Source organism: Erythrolamprus reginae, chromosome 1 (assembly GCF_031021105.1).
Source record: "Erythrolamprus reginae isolate rEryReg1 chromosome 1, rEryReg1.hap1, whole genome shotgun sequence".
Classification (NCBI taxonomy): domain Eukaryota; kingdom Metazoa; phylum Chordata; class Lepidosauria; order Squamata; family Dipsadidae; genus Erythrolamprus; species Erythrolamprus reginae.
This window is the reverse complement of record NC_091950.1, coordinates 298,344,041-298,354,312: the sequence shown is the minus strand read 5'-3', so window position 1 is coordinate 298,354,312 and position 10,272 is coordinate 298,344,041. Positions and strand designations below refer to the sequence as shown.

Genomic DNA, 10,272 nt, shown 5'->3' with positions numbered 1-10,272 from the left:
TTATTTGAAAATATATGGACAACACAACACTTCGTGTGTTTCCTGGTTGCATTAGCATTTTCAGAACACTTTATACCTTTATTTAAACCCTTGAGTAACAGCTTTTAAAGTTGAAACAGCAATGTGGAACAATAAAGCTGAAAATTGTAGAGAAAGATGAAGTAAGATTTGGATGGGGTCTCCCACTTCATGTTCTTAAATATTTATGGCACATTATTCAAATATGAACATGTTTGCCTAGCAACACAGGGTACTGCTCCCACCCTCCTCGCCTTTCATAAGAGTCTGAAGACTCATCTATGCCACCAGGGTTGGGGTCATTAGACACTGTATGGTGAGTTTGTGATTGAATGGATATGAGTATATTTAATTGGTTTAGGCTTTTAGATTTTAACTTTAATTAATTGGATTTCATTGTACATTGTTTTTCTATATGTTGTAAGCCGCCCTGAGTCTTCGGAGGGTGGGGGGGCATATAAATCAAATCAAATCAAATCAAATCAAATAAATAAATAAATATTTGAGCTCAGTGACTTTTTCCAACTTTTCATTAACCCTAATTTAGCATTATTATTATTATTTTTTTACAATTCCTTCAGCATATTTGCCTTCAGTTACACAACCTCCCATCCCTGAGGTCTCATCCAAAGCATCTTGAGAGGAGGTTGCTAAAAAAAACCCACAACCCCACATTTTTGTGTTTTGAGCCACCTGGGTGTGGAGTTAAGTCAATGTCAATCATGCCTCAAGGCCAGAAGTTATATGAGGACACAGCTTGGTGGAAGGAGACTACTAAAGCCATTTGGAGCCTGTGACAAACTGACATGTGTGTAAAGTCTTGATGTGGCAAGGCTAAATATTTTACTTACATGATTTCAATCTTTGAACTAAACATTTTGAACTGTATAAACATAGCAAATATCTACTTTCTACCTCCTAGAAAAGAAGCTGAACCATTTTGATACTTGTAAACATGAAAGGAAACATCTTCGGGACTTTTACTCAATGCTCCAATTCCATCAGATGAGATTCAGTACATTTTTCCTAATTTCATTCATCCAAGTCTTCTAAGGAGTTTTGTGATTTTTTTACTTTATTCAAAGGCAATGAGTCTATAAAATGGGAGCGTTTTATAGGTTATCGTGGTACTTCAGCAAACCAAAGTGGGTTTGGAATCCAAGTCTAAATGAGTTCGGCTAAAAAGAAAAAAATAAGCATATAAATGGAAAACAGTAGGTCCTCCTCCTGCTTTCAACATGCAGGAAGTGTAAAATTGGAAGTAGTGAAAAGGTTAGTTCCCAGTATCAGTCAGCGTGTTTATTTTTCACTACACAGCTTAAGCAATCTACAACAACAAATAATGCATTCTTCCCAGGAATTATTATTTCTCTCTCTCTCTCTCTCTCTCTTAAGAGATCTGATTTCCACAAACACAAAGTAAATAAAAGACAAATGAGTCTATATTTTCAGCATAGAGATCCATTATGCTTTATTTACATGCATCACACTTTTTATTTTACAAACTAGATTACTGTTGAGAATGGGAGTACACAAGGCAATTATCTACTAACATCAAGTGGAGTTAAGCTCTGCACCACTATTTTCATTTGCAAAAGGGACAGATTTCCAAATCAAACTGACATCCAATTGTTATGTAGTAAGGTAGTATATTCACCTATGTCAGCATTTGGTTTCAGAAAAGCCTCCGCTAAGTTTATGACAGTGCCAGCTTTCAAATGAAAGTAGCTCATACAAAAAGTAAAAATTGTATATCCCTGTAAAAGATGGCCATGTACTAAGGCAGTGATAGAATATATTCTTCAAAAGTATGTGGCTCAACAGTGAAAGAAATAATCCAGACAAGACAGTTTACAGATACTGTATACATGTTTTGTCCACTCATACAACTTTTTTTTTTCAATTAAAAAAAGTTTCATACATGAAGCCAAAATGTACAATATATCCCGCACCCCTCTTGATAGCAAGTATCTGGTCCCCTTCCTTATCAGCTGGTATTTCTGATGTACATCATGCAAAGAATGTAACGAACGGAGATTGATTGCCAAGAAGTTACGTCGTTTTTCAAAAGCAACCTATTGCATTTTTTTTCTTAAGATAGCTATAATGGGCAGCAGATTGGTTAACTTACAATTTAGGAAAAACAATATTCCTGCAACTATAAAAACAGAGAAGATGCAATCTAAAAAGAGAATGGTATGAGCTAAAGAGAAATTGCTTGTGTATCTGTGCCAAACCCTTATCAATTTTTAACGGGTTCATAATTCAAAAATTAGGGTGATGGGAGTTATTTGATTCTATTTTACAAGGATAGTCCCACTAACAGAATAATGGAATCTAATTTATCCACATAAAAAGGGAACTCCTCAAGAATGTGATAACCTTACGTGTTAACTGATGGATAGTTGGGATGATAGATGGCGGTAATGGAGAACCTATGGCATGTGTGCCGGAAGTGGTGTGCAGAGCCATCTCTCCAGGCAGGTGAACTGTCACCCGTTGCTCTTCCGGATTTCTGTGAACTGGCCAACTGGTCTTCACCCGTGTGGGAATGCCAGAAACCGGAATATGCACAGGAAAATGATCGGGAAGATTCACTAGGAAACCGGAAGATGCACCAGGAAGATGATCTTCTAGGATCCGGTGAGCACGTGTGCTGAAAGCTAACCAGTTGATTAGGACACTTTTTACAATTAGGTTCCATCTTTTGAAAGGCAAACGTCAACCCCTAATCTTGTAGTGCAGTAGTCCCAAAGCTCCACATAAATGATTTGAATTTGCAAACCGTATATCAATGTTGGTGAACCTTTTCAGCACCAAGTGCTGAAATTGGAGCGCACACCTGCGCTCACCGGAATCTGGAAGATCATCTTCCTGGTTCATCTTCTGGTTTCCTAGTGAACCTTCCCTATCATTTTCCCGCACATCTTCTGGTTTCCGGCATTCCCGCATGCCGATATATGCTTTGCAAATTCAAATCATTTTATGTGGAGCTTTGGGACTACTACATTACAAGGTTAGGGGTTGACATTTGCCTTTCAAAAGAGGATGCCTCATTGTCAAAAGGGTCCCAATCAACTGATTAGCTTTCAATGAACATGAAATAATTTGGTTTGATGGCTGAATTTAAAATTTTGGGGTTTGAAAACTCATTGGTTGGCCATTCTGATTTGTACTGTACAAATCAGCACAGTGCAAATCAGTGTTTATTGGCTGATTGGGGAATTCTGGAAGTTGTTGTTCTCCATACATCTAGAAAGTATCAGGTAGGGGAACATAATAATAATAATTATTATTATTATTTATTAGATTTGTATGCCGCCCCGAGTCTACGGAGAGGGGCGGCATACAAATCTAATAAATAATAACAATAATAATTTTCGTTTATTTATTCATTACATTTCTATGCCGCCCTATTCCTCGGACTCAACTCCCCAGTTATTATTATTATTATTATTTATTAGATTTGTATGCCGCCCCTCTCCGTAGACTCGGTTGCTCCTTGAACCTGGACTCCTCCCTTGCTTATCTTCCCTGTGCAAAGTCAAGGAGTGGAGCAGCTTTTACCTCATTGTTTGCAATAGGTTTTTATCCATTAGCGATTTTCAATTTGGTGTGAAAAAGTGACGCAGGTGTAAATGAATAAATGGGGACGTTCTACCTGATCCCACCTTAAAAATTGAATTATTCCCACCATGCTTATACAAAACCTACCCAGGCCTCATGCTCTGGGAAATCCAGAGCATGATACCATGGTCTTTCGAGACTGAAGGATGCCAATGCTTATGAAAACAAGGACCAAATTATGCAGACTTCTTGGGCTTACAAATGTGACGGTAAGCCATGATGTATTCCACACTGAATGTGAAAGTATCTGTCTCCTAAACTGCTGGTCGAGAGGAAGAAATGTTCACAACAGCCCATTCCCATAACACTAAGCCACAATTTAATGCAGGGGCTGCCTGATGACTTTCTTTCTCTAATAAAAGCCTCATAATATCTGACATATTGCCATTTGACCTGTGGGCCATACACAGCCTCGAATCCTTGGTTTAGTGTTATACCTGAACTAGACCAGTATCTGAGGATTTATTGGTTGCTTGCTTATGCCTAGCACCTGACTCCTTTAAGCCAATAGAAACAGCATGCTTATAACCAGGGAAGAAAATTGGGTTAAGCCACTGTATATTTTGTAGCCATCCTACTGGCAAAAGATAATACAGGAAGCTTAAGGCTATAAGCAGCAGTCTATTGGCTAGCAAGTATCCTTGAGAGCAAAAGTTTACCATTGGGTTCCCAGTTGGGGACAGTACCTCAAATGTGGAATTATTTATAATGTGAGAGGCAGAGGCACAAACAATAGTTTTTTAAAAAGTGACATAGAGCAAATGGATGGATTTCCATGCAATTGTTTTACATTAAAGGTTCCTGTGATTGGGGAAATAGTGCAGCATACCGTGTTCCCTAGCTTGATCGTCAACTCTAGGAAAAAAAATAATACTTGCCAATCAGCCTAGTCAAGAGCTTGTTAGTTTCAATGCTGTGACTCTAATTCAGAGGGAGGAGGCTGATTTGGGAAACATTTCTATAACCTCTGAGACACTTGTGGATAAACCTGGATAGAATGAGGCTTACATTTGCCGGTATTGACTCTAATAGCATCTGAATTTCAAATGACTGTGTGTGGTTTTTCCTCCCCCCAAAAAGTGCAGTTTTATTGCCATTGTCATCCACTGGGATCCTAGGATCTGAATTTATCCTGTTGAAGCCAATGTTATCAAAGTGCCTGTAGTACCACTAACTTGGCTTGAATAAGTTTGTAATTTTTGCCTCCCCAGCCCCAGAAGGATTCTTTGTTACCACTATTATTACTTTTAATATGTGCCTGGGATGCCCTGATTGTTCCCCAATCTCTCAGGGAACTATAAAAAATCAGGTCACAGCTGCCTTACATTGCATTAAGCCAAGGATTTATATAGGTCAATATTATTTGCCATTGATGAGCAGCATATTCCCAAAGATGCTTTAGGGCAGAACCTGGAAATGTTACATAAATGCCCGTGCACTATCACTTTGCTCAGGTTCTTTCCCCCCCTCCCCAATTTGCTTTTTATGATTGAAATAAAAGCACAGATGCTAACTGAGCAGATGGAGCTTTTCCTATGGAAATCTATAGCCGAGCACCCGCCAATACAACAGCACCATTAACTGCTTACTACTTCAAACATGCAATCTGATTAATGCATGCTTACTATAATGTCATTGAGGTTGATAGGACTTTAGTCTCAGGACTTTAGTCTCAAAGCCTTACTGGTATTTATGGTGAGTACTAAATTGGATTGAAATCAATGGGATTTAAAACCTGCAATAAGTTATGGCCGAGTTAAAAATATGGTACTTTATTTCATGCCCATTAATCACTGGAGTTGGGGGTGAGGCAAATGATAAAGTAGCTGTGACAATATCACAGAAAGATTGCATCTTATGTACTTGCGTTAGATGTTGAAATGCAAGTACATAATTACGCCATTTTGTGTGATGATGTCACTGCGTACTGGCTGCCATTTTGGTGTCGTTGCATGCTGGTCACCTGATTAAAATTAGAGCTGAGAAATGAAGAATCTATTCCTTTTTCTGCATCAGCTTCCTGATATAATATTGCATTTTCAAGTATCGAAAGGAAACCCAGTCAAAGTAGAGGAAACCATAAACTTTGTACAGTACCGGATATTTTTTTTTTATGCACAGAGTTTTTCTGTTGAGAAGACAAAGACAGAATTTTGCAAATAAATCGTCCATCACCAAATACATTTTTTTTTCCATTTCAAAGAACAAAATAACAACAAGCATCCCAAAATATCATCATTGGCTTAATTCACATAGAACGATGTGCCAGATACTCATATTTAGTAAAGGCGTGTGAGCAACATTCTTAACTAGCTTTGGTAGTAGGTACCTGTAACTGAGTCTCTCAAGATAAGTCAATACTTTTCTTAAGCTCCTGGAACAGATGACATTTTTATAATAAGGTATTCCTTTCAGGGAAGCCCTTTCCAATGTGAACAACAAGCACGCACATTGGTTCTATATAATTAAAAGAAACGTGATTAAAAACTATGCCCTGCCATAGGCAAATATACCACCTTAATTGTTAAAAAAATAGTCTGTATTTATTTGGAAAATGATAAAAATCATTTCACTAGTCTGAGAGTGTATATTCTATGAGCTATTTAGAACCACAACAGCACAGAATTCGTCATTGTTTGAAGTTATGAACTGCACGGTGGATTTCATGTGTTGGATCTAGAGAATAGCGCAACACGAGGAGGAAGCAGCTACAGGACGAAACAAAACTTCCATCACACAAGGAGCTGTTATTTCACCAATATTACTTCAGGAGTTGAAAAAGAAGAGCAATACGGGGCCCACCGATGTATGTGTGAGTGTGTGTGTGTGAATGTGCTTGAATGCTTTCATGTGCACACGCAGAGAAAGGTGGCAGCTGGGAGGAATTGCACCCACTCAGATAAGATGATGCACTTGCTGGTAGAAACTCATGCACTGACACTTTGGGTTAAAATGCTAGTCTGTTCTCTTAACAATCATGCATAATGATCTGTTTTCTGTACATAATAAAATATATTTATATATTTATACGCATTCTGCTTTTATGCCAAAAAAAGGTTCTTCATATATCACTTTGGAGAAATATGTATATGTTTGTCCTAAGCCAAAGTGTCTTCACACCATTAAAAAATAAAAAATAAAATCAAAACGTACCATCAAGGTTTCTCCCCTATTTCTTTCTTCCCTTCTCTGTCCCACCTTCACATGAAAAAAGACCAATAAAAAGTAATTAAACAGGACTTGCACAGCACCATAACTTTCAGTCATTATTACTATATAAATTTACAAAAAGAAATCCCTATAAGCAAAATATATAAAAACTACTTTGTTTTTTCAATGGAATTTATCCAGTTACAATCTACGCTCCTGTGAAAAGCTCTTGGTATGGATTTTCCCTCTCTTGGTCTCCTTCCTAACCACCTTTTCTTTTTTTTCCAGTTTCCACCGTGTATCCCAAGAGGAAAAGAATAAGGAAGAGAAAGATGAATAAATGATTATGAATGAAATAAATCATCCAAGCCTTGGATATTACAGATACATAAAACTCCGTTCTCATGCAATATACTCGTTTTTTTTTCTTTTAGGTTTTGTGTTGTTATTATTAATAAGAGTAATAATTTGAAAGCAAGCCGTTGCCTTCTATGTGGTTATATTTGGCAAGTGGTAAACAATGCACCTCCGATTGGCCAATTGCTAAAGCTAGAGGGACAAACAGAAAAGCAAAAATTTACTGCGGCGTTTGGATTTAGATAAGAGTCACTGGTTCTCCCCACAATGAAATGCCCTTTTCCTCTCACACCAACTGAGCCTCGGTTAGGATGCAACATTAGTGGTGGCTAATTTTGTGAGGTAAAATCCACCCTCTTCTTGGTACCAAAAGAAAAAGAAACACGTACAAGATTAGGAAAATATTTGGTTGGAGAGTTGTAGGGACCGGTTGAGAAGCAATGAGTTAGCTAGCCAATCCCCACATAAAAACACCAAAGCAAATACAGACATTATCTTTCAAACTAACTCTTGAACTCAACTGGTTGGTTGTACTCTTGACGATTGCAGGAGTCCACAACGAGTTCAGTGGCACCTTAAAGAACAAAGTTTCATGATACCCTCCATCTGGAATGCTATCTTGAAGATGGAAACAAAATGCAGAGGGCATTTCTCTCTCTCTCTCTCACACTTCATTTCTCTCTCCCCTTACTGTTGTTCCTTACCATCTGATCTTAGAACCTGATCTATGTCATACGCCCAATTTGCTAAGTCTTTAAAGTGCCACCATACTCGTCACTTGTATTGCTGCAAGAGTTTAACACAGCTGGAAAGTGTATTGGTATTTCAAGTGCTGTTGATATTTCAAGCCTATTGTTGTATATTTAATTTTCATTAGGAATTGGCACATTTAAAAAGGGGCAAGTAAAGGATTACACAGAGAGGAGGGGGAGAAAGCATCCCTCACACCTTCAGAAGGGTGGGAACCCTCAGGAACAAAAGCCAACCTAAAAGCATCCTGCAACCCATCGCCATTTTGGAACGCCATCTGTTGATTGACAAGCACACTACGGTAACGGCTACACAGTTTTCTGAAACAGAATGGTGGCTGAACCAACGTATCCTCAAGTTGGTGGTGGATCACCCTACAGTAAGAAAAATTTGCATACTTCAAAATGAGTTCAGTTCCAGATAAAGCAGTTTCTTTCCTCAAGTTCTGGGGCTCGCTAACAGTCTCTCGTTTCGTTAGGAAAAGAATGCAGGGTTCACAAATGCTGTAAACGATATCCCTGTCTTTGCTGACAGTTGATTTTGGCAAGGATTTTTTTTTCTTTAAGATCCATGTTGGATGAAGGGCCTGGAAGAGGGGGAAAAAATAATATAACATTTAGTTAGTCATTACACACAAACGGTTGAGGAAAACAAATAATCTTAAGCACGCACTTCCAGAAATTTTCAAATCACTTTGGGGAAACCCAGATTTGTGATTTTGCAGGTATCCTTGATACTCTACTAAACAAATAATTCCCTCAACACTGTCAGTCTTTCTACTAAATCTGCACTTCTATTCTACTAGTTTTTCTCATCATTCCTTTCACCCATTTCCTCCCATGTTGACTGTATGACTGTAACTTATTGCTTATATCCTAAGATTTTTATTAATATTGCTTCTTCATTGCTTATTTGACCCCTATGACAATCATTAAGTGTTGTACCACATGATTCTTGACAAATGTATATTTTATTTTATGTACGCTGAGAGCATGTGCACCAAGACAAATTCCTTGTGTGTCCAATCACACTTGGCCAATAAAATTTTTATTCTATTCTATTCTATACTGGTGTAAAAGCAGTGACAATATATCAGCACAACCCTAGACTGATTATTGTGTCCTAGCTCTGGGATTGTTTTTGTTGTTTTTAATTAGGAAATCATGGAAGAGTTCTACTAATAAATACGTAACAATGTTTTGGTTTGAGGGTTCCTAGTAAATGAACAGAGTTATGCAAACCGTAATACGTAATATTCGTTACAAGCTATGCTTCTGGGAGCATAAGCATTTAATAAATAGCCTCAGACATTACACAATTATGCGCAGTTCTATTTTTCACCCTTCAACTGCCTTGGCTACATCTTAAATACAAAGGGAACACCTTCAGGTATGACAACTACTTTCAAATGCATCCTGTAAGAATTCTGACAGGCAAGATTGAAGAATAATAACAAACATTGCACATTGGTGTAGTCAAACTTCATTCTTGCTTTTAAAAACAATTTGTTATAAGACCAAATGTAAGCATCAGGGAGTTGGGTTGGTTAACAAGAATTCTGTTTAGTATATGATTAATATTTGTTGACCCATGTAAATCGGGACGAGGATACATCTGTCAATTCTTGTGTACCTTGACTTATCCTAAAGCTCCCTTCCAACTCTGCTAATCTGTTAAATCTTTTTTTGGTTTTTACCAAAAAAGAGACCCTAAATACAAGAGTCCCTAAATACAATCTCAAAAGTGGGGCTGGTTTACAGGATCATTTCACAAAAGGTGACTTGATCAGAGTTCATATGAACTGGACAGATTCAGATAGATAGATAGATAGATAGATAGATAGATAGATAGATAGATAGATGGATGGATGGATGGATGGATGGATGGATGGATGGATGGATGGACGGACGGACGGACGGACGGACGGACGGACGGACGGACGGACGGACGGACGGACGGACGGACGGACGGACGGACGGACAGACAGACAGACAGACAGACAGACAGATGACAGACAGACAGACATATAGATGAGTTTGTAAAACAAACGTGAGAAATAGCTTGTATTTACAATATACTTGTGGAAGTGGCTATAAACTGTGGCTCCCCATCATGCTTAATTCTATCCTATCCAGTGGAGTAAAACAATATTCTGGCTAGCCTATATTTATGCTGCTTGACCTCAAAAGCTATAAGTGATCATCTAAATTCATTCCACAATGTTCACTTGAAATTAAATGTCTGAGGTTCTGATCTCAATAAAAGTGGCAAAGAAAGAGTCCTTAAAATACTAATGATGTAGATTAGCACCCCATTTAGTTCCTGCAGTCTTTAATTATGATGTATTTGAAATTACAATAGTTAAAAAAG

General features: G+C 37.9%; 1 protein-coding gene across 2 annotated transcripts in view; it reads right to left on the bottom strand.

Annotated features, from left to right (window-relative positions):
* Positions 1-1,463: 1,463 nt before the first annotated feature.
* The window catches only part of FOXO3 (forkhead box O3), a 174,294-nt gene continuing 165,485 nt past the window's right edge, over positions 1,464-10,272 (bottom strand). The window contains exons 3-4 of one of the 2 annotated variants that reach the window (XR_011557408.1): positions 8,301-8,488; positions 6,799-6,843 (exon numbers count right to left, since the gene is read on the bottom strand). The gene's annotated coding sequence lies outside the window, so the exon portion shown is untranslated. Of the gene's footprint in view, positions 8,489-10,272 lie in introns of both variants that reach the window. The other variant, XM_070733361.1, reaches the window with a different exon arrangement.